Source organism: Pogona vitticeps, chromosome 2 (assembly GCF_051106095.1).
Source record: "Pogona vitticeps strain Pit_001003342236 chromosome 2, PviZW2.1, whole genome shotgun sequence".
NCBI classification, from domain to species: domain Eukaryota; kingdom Metazoa; phylum Chordata; class Lepidosauria; order Squamata; family Agamidae; genus Pogona; species Pogona vitticeps.
This window is the reverse complement of record NC_135784.1, coordinates 123,169,103-123,186,426: the sequence shown is the minus strand read 5'-3', so window position 1 is coordinate 123,186,426 and position 17,324 is coordinate 123,169,103. Positions and strand designations below refer to the sequence as shown.

Below are 17,324 nucleotides of genomic sequence, written 5' to 3'. Positions count from 1 at the left end.
CATGTAAAATCGCCCAGTGCTAGAGGATACATGATCTGTACAGTACTGTGGTCCCTGGGGAGGACAGAAATAAGGACAGCTAGGATGTGGCTGGAGTCCCTTTTGCCAAAATATTTTGAAGGGCTGTTTTAGAGTGAATGAAATGTTGAAGTAAAGGTGTGAATAAGTGCAACACATACAATGGAAAAACTTACACATTTTTAACCTCTCAGGTAAACTAATGTTGCCATGCCAGCTCTGCAGAATGCAGACTAGAAAGTTATTCTCCAATTCCCAAACCTTTCCCTTAGGGTAGGCAACTTGAGGAAGAAAAGCTATTTTGGACTGAAAACTCTATGGACACATTGTGTGCATGTTTTCCAAAAGATGTCCCCTCACCTGTTGAAATAAGAAAAAAAAGGAAGGCTTGGAGTTAGGTATTATCAAACTGCTAACAAGAATACACCATGATGGAAAACAAAACAATGGCCCCCAAACTGGGAAGAGTAAGGATGGAGATGCCTATCAGACCAGTCCATTAACTTCCTTTGCAAAAAAAATGCTCAAGATTTTATAACAAAGACCTTTTACCATGTATGAAGCGAGAAATAACAGATGTTCAAGCTAGATTCAGAAAATGAAAGAAGCGTGATAGATTATATTGCAAATGTACCTTGGCTGCTATCTCAGGCAGGTGAAACATTCAGCTCTTGCTTAGAAACCATTATTTTTAAATTGGTAAAATATGTTTGTTTTAGCACAATGCCTTTTCACCTCCCTATATTGCAAATTAGCTTGCTTTGTTCCATGATTGGTCATCATGAAAAATTGTCAAAATGGGCTTAATTTGCACATCAGATTATACGTGCACATTGCTCTAAATAAATCTCATTTTTGGAATATACTGTAAGTGTGCTCACAGCAGGAAATACACACTTGCCCCCGTATTTTGATAAATGGACCTGAACTGCACTCCATTAAAAAAAAATCTTTTCAATCACTGACCTAGAACATACCTTAGGGCACTTTCCTCACTCTGTGTCTACAAATAGTGTGGATGATGGGTATTGCAGTCTAACACATTTTTCAGTTCAGATACTGTATTTGCTAGCCATTAAGACTCATGATGACTCTACTAATTTATGGGTCAATGGATGTACAGTAGTTAAATGCAGGTTAACGGCCCTGGGTGAAAACTATTTCACAGATGAGCGCTTTCTTTTTTTTGTAAGATTCCAGAACTGCTGAGCCTGGTGGGACACAGAAGTATTTTTCTGACTAGCCTGCCTCCCCTGTGTATAATAACATGGTGCAGGCTGTATTTTAAAAGTGCTGGTCCCTTGAGCAAGGATGTTGTATCCTTATAGTCACTGTTGAGCCTGGTGACTGGGTGTACTTCAAAGTGAAGGGATATTGTTGTTTATACTGTTGTTAGCCACCCAGAGAGGCCTAGTTGCCAGATAGTGCTGGGCAGAAATTCAACAAACAAACAAACAAACAAACAAACAAACAAACAAACAAACAAACAAACAAACATGTATGTATGTATGTATGTATGTATGTATGTATGTATGTATGTATGTATGTATGTATGTATGTATGTATGTATGTATGTATGTATGTATGTATGTATGTTTCCCACTTCCCTAAAACAGTGAGAGGTCTGCGGGCAGGGCTATCTGAGGGCTGGTTTCCTTTGGAGAAGGGGGAACTGGAGGCCTATGGCATTTTCAGAGTATTCGGCTCATGTACAGATATAGCAACAGAGTCCCTAAAGCAAGGGGCATTGCTTGGCTGCTATCTCCATTTGTTTGCCTGTCCCTCCCCCCCCCCTCTCTCTCACACACACACACACACACGGCTGTATCTTCCCTCTCCTGCTGCCACTTTGCCCATGCTCTGAGAGCAACCCTGTGCCAAACATTCCAAACAGATCTTTGTGTCAAGAGCCCTTGTGGATGACACACAAACACACCCCAAAGAAAGTGGGGGCTAACCATTCTTGACCATTGAGACACATTCACATTCTTTGGTGAAAACCTTGATTTTGAACAAATATCACCTTAAGGCCAAACTATTATTTAAAAAACAACAACTGTTTATGTTGTTGGGTTTTGAAACACAGTGTCCAGGGTACTCCTTATCCCTGACAACGTCCTAGCAGTGCGCAGGAAAAAAAACAAGAAAATGAAAGATTGGGGAAAGCCATGGGAGATTCTGGAGCTAAAGATGGGGCAAGAAACATTTCCACTCTGGTAAAAAAAACCCCCATAAACAATGGCTCTGTTTCATCAAAACTGCTAAACTGAGAGGTATTATACTTAGATATATCATGAGATGGTAAAACACATCAGAAAAGGCAGGAATATTGGGGGGGGGGGGAACTGAATGAAGTAGGAGAAGGGGAAGACCAAGCATGTGATGGATTAGTTTTTTTAGTTTGCAAGATGCAAACAAGGCTTTTAATGCTGGGACCTTTGGGAGGTGAGTCATTTGTTCACAGCATTGCCATAAGTCAAAACAATTTACTGGCCTAAAATAACAACCCATCAATGACTCTGGAATGGATTTAAGTGAGAATTAGAGTGTGGTACTATGACCCCACCCCACCCCCCACCCCGAGTGATGTGATGCAGGCCAGCAGCAGCCTGTGTAGGTTTTATTTCGAAGAATTAGCTGAGTGGGGCCGCTTTGCATTGGAATTTCATCTGCAATATCCCATGAAGGTCCACAATGGTACATTCCTTGTCGTGGTGCCAGTTCCTGGAATGCAGAAGTTTCAAAATTACTACTTGGAGCAGGAAGGTGTAATCTGCAGCCTAAACACAGACAGATAATACCTCACCAGGGCAAGGACTGTTGATAAGATTGTCTTTAACGTAACCATGCTCAAGGGCAGGGCGGCTGAAGGAAGAGGCAAGATCAAACCAAACAAACGGAGATGCAAGAGTTCCATGACTGTGTATCCCCAAATCTTCATTATTACCTACGAGTTTCCATCAGGTATTGTGGAAGGCAAATCCTGCAATACCATTTCCCTGTCCCAAATCCTTCCATAAATAAATAGACAGCTATTTGTCTAGTGGTTTAGGCCTGTGGCTGTGGAGCCAGAGGTTGGGAGTTCAATTCCCCACAGTGCTTTCTGGAGAAGAGCTGGACTTGATGATCCATAGGGCCCCTTCCAGCTCTACAGTTCTAAGATGATGATGATGATGCTACTTGTCCATTTTCCACTGTGGAGCTAATTATCACCAATAGCAAGTTTTATTGGGAAGAAAATGTTACGCCTCAAGGATACAGATCAAGGACACTGAACGAGGGGGGTTAAGTTTCCCACGTCAGTATCATTGCTCCAAGCCAATTTGGACCTACCTGCAGCTTCTTTTAGACAGAATGGAAATGTTGGAAAACCTTAATATTCTATTTTAGATACTTTTATCTCTTTGGACTTCAACTGGCAGTCTGCAGTTGGGGCAGGCGGAAGATATGCAAGGCAGACAAAGGGTGAAGATTTCATTGCCTGCAGTGTGCATATGAAGAAAGCCTGAAGGAGTGCAGGGGATCTATAGTCACATGTGTAGATATGGGAAAGCCTGTCAGCAATGTGTTGCTAGATTCAGAGTGGCTGGTGGTGCTTCCTACCCAAGTCAAGCTGCACGGAACCCAAAGCTGGCCATGGAATAAATCCTAGGAGCATTTCCCAATTTCAGACTGGAAAAATATAATACAGTATTAACAAATACTGTATTAACAAATACTGTTATCTATTAGTGCCAAGCACTCTGCACCACACTCCGTCTCTAGCTTGCCATTGTGTACACCTGAGATCAACCCGTTCAAATCAATGGGAGTATCTGCTTGCATAAGGGAGTAGTAAACAACGAGGAAGGAGCAATCATGTGTGCAGAAGACTGTCACACGTGCAGTTAAATTAAAGAGGGTTTTAGCCAAAGTAAGCAGCTAACAAGTTGCTGTCTTTTACTAGTCTGAAGTGGCTGCCTCACTCTGCTCACTGATAAGGCCAGCTCTATCATTTGACTGGACAATCACCACCCTCTTCTGTATCGCTGAGCAAGAACGAATGGCTATAATGCCACCCTCTAGCCTGCAGCCACGGTGGTTCAAAGCAATACCAGCAAACTTGAGAGTTCAGAGTCTAATATCCATGGCGTCTGCCACATTGCCCTCTTCCCAGTACATCATGGATAAAAAGTGCAGACATGGGAGATTCCCTCTAGATATCGTGTGAATAGTCAGGTTTTAGGAATTGGAGAAAACACCCAGTCTTGTACTTTTGTTTATTGCTGGAAAAAGCTGTTCCAGAAGTAATTCTTTTCAGACACATCCTGGTCAGGGTTCCCCATGTCTAGCATGAAGGAATAAGCTCATGATAGTGGAAGAAGGTGCTGATACCACAAAGCAATGGTCACCATGTGAAATCATTCACTAGAGCCTGAGATACCGAATGATCTAATCAATCAAAATGGCTTACAGTAATTCTGTTGAAGCAGGCTGCTCTGTAGTGATTGACAACAGTTTTCTAGCGTTTCAGATAAGGCTTTGCCCATCCTCCCTGGAGATAAGAGCAGAAGAGCTGTGCTTGGATAGAACTAAAGGCCTACCTAGTCCAGTGTTATGTTTCCACAGTGGCCACATATGAGAAGCCCACACACCAGACTGGGGTGGAATGGCATCTTCCTGTGTGGTTTGTGTTCCTCAGTATCCTATCTCTGCCACTGAGCATAATATATAATTATCATAGGTTTAAATCATTGATAGCCTGGCTGATCATTTTTCATGCATAGCTGTGCTCTACCACTGAGTTACAGCCATCATCCAAAGGGAATCAGGAGAGAGAGGGAGAGAGAGAGAGAGAGAGAGCACTAGCTAGCTATGAAGTCTAAAAATACCTTGTAACACATCTAACTTTCTCTGGCTTAAAATGTAGCAGTGCTGTTTGGTGGAAGTGCTTACGTTGTTTGCCTTTATGCATGCTTTACTTGAATACTGTATTTGTAAATAAAGCAAGCACTACATCATGGATATACAGTGATCTCATCTCCAAAGTAAGCCACACACTGATAATGCTGTTCCTGAATCTCCTTCAGCCTGCCCAGCAAGGAAATCATTACTGGTGGCAGGTAGATAGGTAAATCTTGGCAGATGCTTGTTATTAGAAAGTAGTGAACATCTGGAAGGGGTGAGCTTGTGCCTGCCTCGTGTCACCCATCCATTTTCATCAGTGGTGCTTTTGGTACTGCAAGGCATAGTTTGACTACGATTAACTATCACTCATTACATGATTCATCGTGCTGGTGCTGCTGCTTCCAAGCTTCAGTTTTTAGTCTCCACTACACTCATGCTGCATTAATAAAGATCCTCTTGGCTATACTAAAACTGATGAGCGCAGAAGCTCGGGTGTGAATGGCGTATTGAGATGTTATGCTAGCAGAGTGAATAGAAGCCAAGTTATATCAGAATATCAGAATGGTTAGCTAAGGATACCTCATTTTTGGAATGAAATCACATTCAGAATCCTGAGAAAATAAGAAAGGTGGTGCTCACTGGAGAATTACATTGAAATATGGAAGATTATAGGATTGTAGTTCTAACCAATGAAGGTGAAGGTGCAGGGGGCCATGGCTGCTTCTTGCATCTCAGAAACAAAGGAAAAACATCTCTCCACAACGGGGCCCATGAGAGAATGTGAGAAGGAGTGGAAGTGGCATCAGTAACCCTACGAGTACCAGCCTCCACAGAAGTGCGATCAGCCTAGGTCAGAGCAGATGAAGGACAGCCTATGCCCCATGGAAGCGCATGGATCTTCAGCGTAAGCAGAGTCATTTGGTATGTGCAGGGCTGTGGACCAGAGATTTGCCAGACAATTTTAAGAAACCAAGATGGTATCCTAGAGTAGATCAGGGAGTACTGAAGGTAGGGAATATTTTTCAAACAGGGACCAAATTCTGTTTCAGACACCTAGGAGAGAAGTTGCATGCCAGTGGCGCATGGAGGCAAAGGCTATGACGAAAAGCACCATCTATTTTATCTCAATGTGTTTACTGTTTTGTTTAAGTCTTAGAACAACCATTTCAGACTTTTAAAATGGGGAGAAATCTGTATGAGATTTTGAAAAACCAATAAATGATTGGGAAGGAGCTTTGCCATTTGGGGGACCCTAGAGAGTGAGATTGGTACCCCAAGAGGACCAGCTTCAACACTAGGTTTGTCTCTTCAGGGTTGAATAAACATTAATCACATTTTAAAATAATGTGAAAGTCCAGTCCCCATTTTCTGGGAAATAAGCACCCCTGAAAACATATAATATTCAGTCTGAATAAACTTGCACAGGTTTGCTGTGTATCATCTTGCCAATAACTCAGGCTGCAACCCTGCGCATACTTATCTGGGAATAAATCCCCCTGAACCTAACAAGTGCTACTCTAAGTAAAGCACGTGTAGAATTTCTCTGTCATTGGGATTTACTTTTGAACAGTTCATAGGACTAGGCTACACATCATAAATCTAGGATGGTGATTTATGCCAAGGTTAGGGATTTGTCACAATCAGTGTATTAATAAATGCGTGAAGTGCCAAGAGCTAGACAACTTTATTGGGAAAAGCATTAATACAAGAGGGCGAACAGTTATGAAGCCAGACTAAAGGGAATAAAGTAGCCACATTTCTCAATGCTCTGGCGTCCATTTAGGCTCTTGTCATTCACCAGCTCCTTCCAGGGACTGAGATCCAGGCCTTGGCGCACACGGCTGCACTGTTCAGACTCTTGTGAGGGGAAAATTGGTGGCAGCACAGACTCCAGCTCCCTGGCCCACAAACCCATTGCTGTCAAGGGAAAATGGTCTTTTCCCACTGAGGGAACTGCAAAATGCCACAGACGATCTGAGTGTGTCTGTTTAGAGGTAGATCAGGGTCAGGAAAATTTATTCCAGACAATGAAAGGTTTTGAGCCCATTCTGGGCACTAAAGATCAGTTTTCTCAAGAACATAATAAGTACCTTTTATAAGTCACTTTGCCTCCAGTAAGCAAGTGCAAAATTTAGCACAGGGTTTGTCTATACAAGCTTGCTGCAAACATTTTACGTAATGGCTAGAGAGGGGATTATTTTCCTCTCCCTTTGCCCTAGGCGAGGGTAGCCAGCAGCAGTGTGGAGCCTGAACCCAGAAGCAGCTGCATCTCAGGGGGACTGAATGATCTCTGGGTACATCTGCCACCAACGGTACCCTGAATGACTCACAGCCACTATAAGACAGCTGGCACCATTGTACACCAGTGCCCAGGGACCACACACCACTCCGGGGAAGTGGACTGCTGCTGGCACTGAATGAAAAGGGGTTTTGTTTGGGGTTTCTGTGTTGGCACAAAAATGCCGCAGAGATACGAGAGTGAGATCCTTATCACTGAAACTATGTAAAAGCATCTCTCACCTGGGGAGAAGAGCTCCTGAAAGATTACAAGGAGTTGGCTTTCAGAACTACTGACAATCCAGATTGGAGTGGATATGATGCCAGCGTAATAGTTGAGGCCTTTGTTATGTGTTCCTCATGGAAAGGAATCTGAAGATAGATTACACAGTGGCTGAAATCCAGCAATGTAACTTGACGCTCCATAAAGCTAATGATATCATCAGCTGCAGCAGTTTTCCAGAAATTAAAAATTTCTGAGCCTGCCCCCACAAGTCCTGAGGCTCACTAGGGATCCTTTTCATTGTGGGAAGCTGTAGGATTGGGGGGTGGTGGCGGTGTTTCCTTAATTTCCACAATTTGCCATCAACGGTTTAATCATCCCATTGGCAGCAATTTTCAAAATCTAAAGACGCTGCCTGTCCCACAACCACCAATGGCTTCCCCTTGATAGAAGGGATCTAAGAGTGCCTTAGGACTTTGTGGGAGAGAGGGTATTGGAAATGTTTAATTTCTGAGAAATCACTGCATCTGATGATATCATCAGATTTATACAGCATAAATTATGTTGTACTGTAAATTTTATTCAATTATTTATTTCTACAAAAGCAAGGGAATTTTGGCACCCAAAACTTTTCAACCCAGCTATGGGTCTACATTTTATTTGTGGGATCAGAGTCATATCTACCTTTTCATGGCAGCAACCATGGAATGGATCTCTGTTACAGTGGAATTCCTGAAAAGCATCATCCCATAGTAGGGGAATAAAAGACTCCTGCACACCCAGTGTGAAACTATATCCATCATGCTGCTGCCATTGTTTCCTCCTGTAGTAACTTGATGTAAAATGTTGGAATGTGCAACAAACCTATGGGGCAAAACAGTCAGAGTTACCAGACAGCTGGTAACTATGATTGCCCTAAAATACGCACAGAGAGTTCCCTGCAACCACAATCTTAGTACACGAAATATGATGCTGCATCTTTCCAATTCACCTGAAACTCTGGGTTTTCTAAGGCGTAGCCTGAAAATATGTTTTCAGTGCAAAAGGATGGCTCTGGAGCACATGAAGTAGCAATAAAGAGTATATTTCAGAGCACATACAGAAGAGATTTCCATAGTCTCTGTATAATATCAGTCCACTTATCTTTCCCCAAGATTAAGAGGTAGAGCTTTCACATTAGCAGCTCTAAATTCCAACCTAAAATGGGCCTCAACCACTTTGGCTTTGGAAATGAAACACTACACAAAGTGGACATGGCTTATGGAATAGATCTAGCACCACATATGCTCCCAGACTCACCCAGTTCTGTCAGCCTGATGGGACTAATGTGATTTAGGCAAGCAGAGCAAAAGAAAATCAACACACGGGCAACTGCGATTTATTAGAACCAACCACAATTCAATACTAATGTGCACCCTTTTGAGTTCTCAAGCTAGGCAGTTCAAAAAGAGGGTGAGGGGAACCACAGAAGTCCAACAATTGAACCAGACGCTTTAGCCCCAAGATCTGTAGTTAAAGTCAGGCCTAAAATGGAGAATCCAGGCTTGCAGAGTCACTGGTAGGTGAGCGGGTATCAGATTTCACCCAGCAATGCCTGCAGAAATGGGGAGAAAATCATGGGTCCCCACCCCTGGAAATGACTTAGCATCCCTGAAATCTAAAACAGGGGAGAGAGAGCTTTTGTCCCCACACCTGATGCCTCATATAAACCTTTATCATAGGATGACCTGGTGAGTTTGATGACAGCTGAACTCCAAAATGTTTGGGAGGCCAAAGATTCCACTCGCTCACAATACAAAGACACACTAGTCTGACCTTCCATAGGATCTAGCAGTGGTGGCTGGTGCCCACTGGGACTGGTAAGGCAATGTGGCCAATGGAAGAAGAAAAGCTGACATCAACAATAGAGATGCTGGCTTCCAAAAAGATAGCCTAGCCATGTTATAGGGTGGCTACAATGGCAAATAATACAAGAAATGCTCCAGGATTGAGATGGTCAGATTTGTATTATTTTCTGTCAATTACATGACACAAAAGCCAATGTGAATTAGTATGTAGGTTTTCCTCTCAATCAAAATGTTTTACCTCCACTGCTGGGCCTTCTACTTTTGTTTAGTGAATGCATTTGCATCAGCTCAGATTGTGTGCCTGCCTGAGCCAAAAGGGAGGGGTATGTGGCTGTTTCAAGCCATTCTACTTCACAACAGCAACACTGAGAAAAGCAAGGCAGTGGAGAAACTGGTTGCTGTTTGAATTCTCTCCTCCCACCCGAGTTTGCTTGTTTCCCCCTCCCCTCTCTTCCTCTTTCTGATGCCCTAGGAGATGGGGGGGGGGAAGAGAGTATGAAGTCAGCCTTGCGGCTTGTTATGGTAATTCTGCTGTAATTGTGTCTCCTACATATCTGAACAGCCACAACAGTGCTACCTTAACAAGCTGCAAACAAGGTTAATTGCCAGTTTCTTCCCTTGTCTCTACTGATTCCTGTGTGGTTTACTAAAAGATATTCACCCAGGAAAACAGCAGATCCATTTGTACTTTTCCCATTGTGCAGTTGCCCTGAGTCTATTTCAACTCCGACCCCCACCTTTAATTCTGATTTGTTCACATCCTCATCCCATGCAGTGGCAGCACAATACAACTTCTGAACATTTCACACCTCAAATACAACTCAATTGAAGAATAGCCTCTTAGGCTGTTAGAGCACGTTTCTGCACTATTGCAGTTGATTCTGTGCTAGACAGAAAATTTGGCCTCAACTGCCCTTTTTAGCCACCAGGCATGGGGAGAGCAATGACCTCATGGATTGGGCTCCACTGACATCCAGTGCCATCTAGAACAGCTGGATGGCTGAAAAACTTAATTCACTGGGGATGCACTGGCACAGAGTTCATCAGTTGGTTGATTAACCTGGCCTATGAGGCTGAACACTTTAGTGGGTAAATTTATTATGCCAGGCCAAACACCACAGATAGTTGCTGTTTCATCTGAAATCAGAGAAGTTGCAATTCTTCTTCCTTATTTTGCAGAATTTTTGAGTTGCTCAACTTCCAAACTCACATGTTCAAGGATGAGTCAGTCACTCAGCAAAGAATAGTTGGAAAGCATACTTTCTGGTGTGTTAAGTGCAGAACAATCCTGTGCATGTTTACTCTGAAATAAGTACTACTGCCTTCAGTGGGATTTACTCCCTAGTAACTCCCTTGGATTGCATACTGAAGATGAATGCAGATGAAAAGCAAAGCTGCTACTGCCACATATGGAGGCCACTGAAGCTAATAAGGCATGCTGCACGTCACATCTATCATCAAGCACTGGTTGGTTGTGACTGGCCACACCCAAGGACTGCACCAAGAAAACTTTTCTTTCAAAGGTGTTACTGCTTTGAAAGGCTGCCCACTCCATGCATGACTTTAAAATAATGAACAAGAACAGACAAAACAGAGGTGCTCCTGGTCAGTCGAAAACTAGATCAAGGAATAGGGCTGCAGCCTGTGCTAGACGGGGTTACACTCCCTCTGAAAAACAGGTCTGCAGCTTAGGAGTATTCCTGAATTCGTCTCTGAGCCTGGATGCCCTGGTTTTGGAGGTGGCCAGGAGTGCCTTTGCGCAGTTAAAACTAGTGAGCCAGCTGCAGGCATTTCTTCAGAGGTCTGATCTGGCCACAGTGACACATGCCCTAGTTACCTCTCTGTTGGATTACTGTAACATTCTCTATGAGGGGCTGCCTTTGAAAAGTGTTCCGAAACTCCAAAGGGTCCAAAATGCCACAACCAGACTGTTAACCGGGTGAACTGGTTGTAGGCACCCTTCAGTCTCGAGAGACTATGGTAACGTGCTCTTGGAGGTCTTGGAACAGCATCTAGTATGGCTTAGAAGGCCAATTTGAGAGCGACAATCCCTCCCAAACGGAAGACAAATTCAATCTGTCCCCCGTCCAGCTGCCTGATTTTGCTGGTTTCAGGACTGCCTCTTTGTCTCGGCCTGCTGAAAAAGTGTCTCTTCAAAATGGGAGAGGCCGTGATGCACCACCTGCCTCCAGGCTCAATGCTCAGATGTCAAGGTTTCCCATCTGTTGAGGTCCATTCCTAAGGCCCTCAGATCCCACTTGCAGATATCCTGGTATCGCAGCTGCGGTCTCCCTCTGGGACGATTTCCCTGCACTAATTCTCCATCCAGGACATATTTTGGAATCTGACCATCAGCCATTCTCACGACACGTCCAAACCATCGTAGACATTGTGGTTTCAGTAATGTATACATGCTAAAAATTCCAGCTTGTTCTAGGACTTGTACTCTATTTGGAACTTTGTCCTGCCAGGTGATACCAAAAATGCATCAGAGAGAACACATATGGAACGTGTTCAGCTTCCTCTCCTGCCATGCACAAAGGGTCCAGGACTCACTACAGTACAGGAGTGTGCTCAGGACACAGGCTCTATAGACCTGGATCTTGGTATATGCCGTCAACTTCTTATTCAGCCATACTTTCTTTGTGAGTCTAGAGAACATGGTAGCTGCTTTCCCAATGCGTTTATCCAGCTCGACATTTAGGGAGAGAGTGTCAGAGATTGTTGAGCCAAGGTACACAAAGTCATGAACAACCTCCAATTCTTGCGTGGAGATGGTAATAGAGGGAGGTGAGTCTACGCCCTGGCCCATGACTTATGTTTTCATCACGCTGATTGTTAGTCCAAAGTCTTGGCAGGCCTTGCTGAAACGATTTGTGGGTTGTTGGAGGTCTTCAGCAGTGGGCAACAATGGCTGCATCATCTGCAAAGAGGACGTTCCACATGCTTTTCACTTGGACTTTGGTCTTTGCTCTCAATCTAGAGAGATTAAAGAGCTTTCCATCTGATCTAGTCTGGAGATAGACACCTTCTGTTGCAGTTCCAAAGGTGTGCTTCAGCGACAGCAAAAAAGATCCCAAAAAGGGTCAGCGCGAGGACACAGCCGTTTCACTCCGCTTCGGATGTCAAAGGGATCTGATTTTGAGCCATCAAAAACTACAGTGCCCTTCATTTCCTCATGAAAGGACCTGATGATGATAAGGAGCCGGGGTGGACATCCAATCTTGGGAAGTATTTTTAAAAGGCCTTTGAATCAAAGGCCTTTGAAAGATCTATGAGGGCCACAAAGAGTGGTTATAGCGAACATATAGTTCCCATCACAGCAGCTTCATTGTTTCTGGGCACAATTTAAAGTGCTGGTTTTAACCTATAAAGCTCTAAACAGCTTGGATCCAAGCTATCTAAAATACCACATTTCCCTCTATGTGCTTGCCCAGGCATTAAGATAATCAGGGGAGGCCTTTCTGTTTGGTCCCACCATCTTCTCAGGTGCACTTGGTGGGAGAGGGCCTTCCCTGTTGCTGTCCTCAGACTCTGGAACTAACTCCCATGGGAAGCCAGGCTGGCCCCGTCTTTGATGTCCTTCCTCAAGCAGGCAAAGACCTTTCTCTTCAGGCAGGCTTTTCCTTAATGACTGGTGGTCTGAGAGGGGTTCTGAATGGATTGTTGTGCTCTGCTGTTTTAAATGTGCTTTAATATTGATTCTATTCACCATTTTAATATAATACTGGTTTAATTCTATTTAAATACTGTACTTATATACTTAGCACCTTTAGCTTTTAAATACTGTTTTTTTTTTAATTATGTAAGCTGCTTTGGATCTTTTAAAGAAAAAAAACAAGGGAGAAAACTATTTCAAATAAATAAATAAATAAATAAAGACTCATGTCCACTTCTGCAGCTGCACTGACAAATTCACATTGTATTGTACATGTCGTACAAATCTGCGTTCTCCTCTGTACTCCCTGTGGGCGATGGAGACCCTCCTTTCTGGTTGCGGTGCCAGCCACCGGCCAACTCAGCCCGCTTCCCCAAGAGGCCTCAGAACCCTCCCGGTGACTCTACGGGTGGGGACGCGGCTGCCCTTTTCTCGACCTGTCGGCTGTTTGAGCTACATTTGGGCACATTTCCTACCAACGGGCGCCGCCACTAGGCGGCGCTTTAAAACTCCGTCGTAAGAATCGACCCAATTCGAATCCCACCCTTGCGCCTGATTCAGACGTGACCCACCGGCAGGCAAAAGTCTCCAAGCAACAGTTTCACGATCCTCCGTCACTAGCGGGCGGTTTCCCGCCCGGGCCCCTCTCGGGCTGGTCCTCCTCGCGTTGCGTGGGCCGCCGGGGCGGGCTCCTCGCGGGTGTCGCGGCTCCTCGTGAGGTTCCCTCCCTTCCCACGGCGGCGATGGGGAGGAAGGCGGGAGTGCCAGGCGCTCGGGGAGGGAGAGGCCTGCCAGCGGAGGCGGGCGCAGCGACTAGCACACGACAACACCGCTCCCGGGGAAGCCAACGCGGGGGGCCGGGGCCTCCATCGCTCGGTTCAGGTGGCCGGAACAGGAGAGCCCGGCCAGGTGGCTGAGTCCCGCCCGGACGGAGAGGCCGTAAACGCCAGGCAAGCGGTTGGGGGGGAAACCCAGGGAAGGGACGGGGTGGGGGGCAGCAGGAGCCGCTCGACGGGCGTGTGAAGGTGTTCGCGGGGGCGGTTCCTGAAGCGCTCGCTGCTTCTCCATCAGGACGGGGCGGGCGGGGAGAAGGGAGGAAGAGAGGAAGCCGCCCGCCCGGTTGGCTTCGCTTCTTCAGCGGCGTGCAAACGAGAAGGCGGCAGAGGAGAGGCAAAGTTCGCCTGGACGGGGAAGCCGGAGCCGCGGTGTTCACGTGGAAGGCGCCTCGCGGAGACGGACCCCTTCCCCTCGATCATACTTGGGGCTGTCGGCGCCGCCCGCCTTTGTCCCTGGAGGCAGCTCCTGCCGGCGCCGAGGGAGCGGCCGCCCCCGAAAGTGCGGGTGCGGCTTTGTCCCGGCCAAGGGCGCGGTGACGACTCTAGCGCACGTCAGTCGAAAAGCGTGGCGGAGGGTAAACCTCTCTTTCGCAGGTGGTCGGAACGGCGATGAGAGTCTTCAAGACCGGGGGCAAAATTGAAACAATCAGCTGAAGGGATTCCTCTCCCCTTGCCCAGTATTTGTTCCTTGGCATAGGAATGCCCTCCTCAGGCTTAATGTTGGGCTTCTCGGAGTTTGCAGCGTAACCTGAGGAGACGTGCGAAGTTACTTTTTTTTTGTTACCACAATCCCCAGAATCCCCTTTAGCCCGACAGGGCGGCCGTGTGAGCTGAGGAATTCTGGGAGTTGTCGTCCAAAATTAAACTTTTCGGTCCCTTTGCGCTCTTGGAAGCCCTTTCGCCAAAAACTCGCAGAAGACTCGCGCATGCTCAGAGGGCCGCTCTGGATTACTACCGCCCGTCTTCCAGGGATGCTCCCTGAAAACAGGTTGAGCGAGCCTTAAGGCCGCGAATGGAGCAAAGCCGCAACTTTTCGAAAGGACCCTGGCAGCCGCGTGAAGTGCGGTGGCGCGCCGGCGGCGGCCCTGACGCGTTGTGGGCGCGTTCACAGTACAGGGAGAGGTGAAGAGAAGGCCATTAAAGCTCGCTTGAGCGTTTCGATTCCAGCTGATACTAACCTGGCTTCCCCAGGGACCACGCTTGGCATATCTTGTGAGGCAGAGAGATCAGGTGCTCGGTCAGGCCAGGTGGCCGGAGAAGCTGTGGGATTAACAACAGTTTAGAGAAGGTAAACTCAAAACAATACGTGGAAGAATTGTCTGGTCCACTATAACATGGGTAAACTGGATGCTACAGAGGCTATCTAACCTAGCCTGGCTCATCGGTGCCCTCTTGCTGTGTGACCAGTAGCCCTTTCCCGCCACTGTCCGGCTAGAGATTTCCATAGCAGACAAACGTGGATTGGCTCTGCTTTTCTTTCTGTTTAGAGACTTACTTTCCTTAGAGGTTGTTGAGGGTGGGTGTGGCATAGAAAAATAGCTCGTAAATCTAGAAAGAAGGGGAGTAGATAATCTGGAGAGCAAGGCAGCCAACGGTGTCCGTCTCCCACTTTTGTCTGTCTGTGGTCCCTTCAGCATCTACCTATTCTTGGGGTGAGCTTCAAAATTCCCAGCAGGCAGAACCTGGGACTGGGAGAGGTCCTTTCATGTCTATGCCACGAAACTCGAGCACCTTGATTTACCCTTTCCTTTGTTTACGCAATCACTGGAGATAAGCTAAAGTTGAATGTGTTTACTGTAGTTATTCTGGCGGGAACAAAGCGGAGCTAGATATGCTAAGGGCCTTTACAGCCAGTTGGATCGAAAACCCTCCCTTTGCCTAATGTACCTTTTTTACTCTGACAATCTTTCTTGTCTGTCACCTGATTACTCGGATTTGAGTGTACGCGAACAAATTCTTGGATCGAAGAGTCCTAATCGTGTTGCTGCCCTCTATAGCTAGAAATGGCATGCGAGACGTCATGCCGGAACGAATTAGATACTCAATTTATTTGTTAAAAATGTATTCCGCATCCCTGCTTCAGAAACGGCTCTCCGCTTTTTCTGTTGCTCTTATCGGGAGCCACTGCCGCAGAAGCGGTCAGGCGCAAAGATCTTCCCATTTCTCCAGAAAGCTTAAAAAATTCCAGCCAAGTGGAAAGTGTTTTCTTCTCTCCCAGTCGTTTTTTTCCCTCCCGCTTGCGACAAATGCGAGCTATTTTCTTGGAGGGTTTGCACATGTGCCCGTAGCTTCTCGTCCGCCGCGAGCAGCGTGCGCCGGGCGAGGTTTACACCTGAGTTGAATGGTGGGAGGAGCTTCAGTGCTCGTGGGGCCCCGCCCACTCCGCCGAAAGAGCTGAATCTTGTGGTGAGAGAAGGCGGGTTTTCGCTCCGAGGGGTAGGAAGCGAGCCTGGTGTTTTATATTTTTTATATTTTTTAATTTTTTTTGCAGTAGCTAATGAGAAGTGGCAACAAATAACACGGGAGTCCTGGCACTTTAAAAGCTAACAAGTGTACCGTAATTTGTATTAACCTACTTTTTGCAGCAACAGGCAAAATCCTGGGGGTGGGGGAAAACGGATAAAACTTCCTTCCTTTTACTACTGAGCTATTTTCAAAAGGCCCCTTAGAATCAAACCTTTGTCTGCAGGGGGAAGGTTAGGTTTGTCTGACTCTCAAAATTAGCTGGTGACCTTCGATGGTGAGCATTTCACTTTTACTATTTCAGAAATCTTTAATTCCTTCTAAGAACTGAATGGAAAGGAAGAGTTGGATTGGAGTCAGAACAGACTCCTGGGTTTTGTTTTCAGCTTTTGAGAGAGATGGACAGACAGAACCATAGGAAGGGCCAGGTCTGGTGTATATGTGTGAGGCAAGATCAGATATCTGGTTACTACTCTCTTCCCTTTTGGCAGGGGTGTATTATTTTGCCTTTACAAGGAGGACAGGTTGGGAACCAAAACACATATTATTAAAACCCCTTTCCCTTTGTGTTGGGAGATTTAGTAGATAGGATTCCTTGAAATTCTTCCAGTTCTGAGATATCTTGCCATGGAAAATTGCACCACAAGTTTTTAAAAAGTCTTAACTTTTTACAAGCCCCATCAAGACCTGGATTAGCTTAATTGGTGAAAATTGCCCTGCTTCTCAGCCCTTCTGTTTTGGCTGCTCTTTCTTAATTGTAATCTGCAGAGGTATGTAAATAGCTGCTTTAGCATTCACACAAACCCCAACTTTATGGAAGACAATGACTGTTGCAGCTGTTCAGACACATTCTTATGCAAGAACCTAAGGCCAGGCCAGGCCAGGCCAACCATCAGTCAGAACAAAGTAGTGACCTCAGGAAGCTTTTGGTGTCATAAAAAGGCAGCCGATTGTTAGTCATTCCCTTTGTTATTCTATCTGGAGAGGGAGGAATCCCTTGTGAGATGTTTATGCCTTGACTGGGGGAGGGTGCCACTCACAGCTTTGCCTGGGGCACAGATAGCAGAAATGTCTTGAGCTGCTCTAAAGAAAATCACATGCAGGTTCTTAGCAAA

The 17,324-nt window shown here is 45.7% G+C and overlaps 1 protein-coding gene and 1 long non-coding RNA gene across 7 annotated transcripts in view; one reads left to right on the top strand and one right to left on the bottom strand.

Annotated features, from left to right (window-relative positions):
* Positions 1-29: 29 nt before the first annotated feature.
* LOC144586884 (uncharacterized) lies at positions 30-13,598 on the bottom strand. The gene is made up of 2 exons (XR_013541958.1): positions 13,483-13,598; positions 30-2,742 (listed from the first exon to the last, which is right to left on the bottom strand). It is a non-coding gene; the product is annotated as an uncharacterized LOC144586884 (long non-coding RNA).
* The window catches only part of LRRC8E (leucine rich repeat containing 8 VRAC subunit E), a 21,782-nt gene continuing 17,986 nt past the window's right edge, over positions 13,529-17,324 (top strand). For 2 of the 6 annotated variants that reach the window (XM_078385862.1, XM_020800394.3), the window contains exon 1: positions 13,529-13,860. The gene's annotated coding sequence lies outside the window, so the exon portion shown is untranslated. Of the gene's footprint in view, positions 13,861-14,606; positions 15,035-15,301; positions 16,183-16,227; positions 16,487-17,324 lie in introns of those variants that run through there. The other 4 variants (XM_020800395.3, XM_072990315.2, XM_078385863.1 and 1 more) reach the window with 4 other exon arrangements.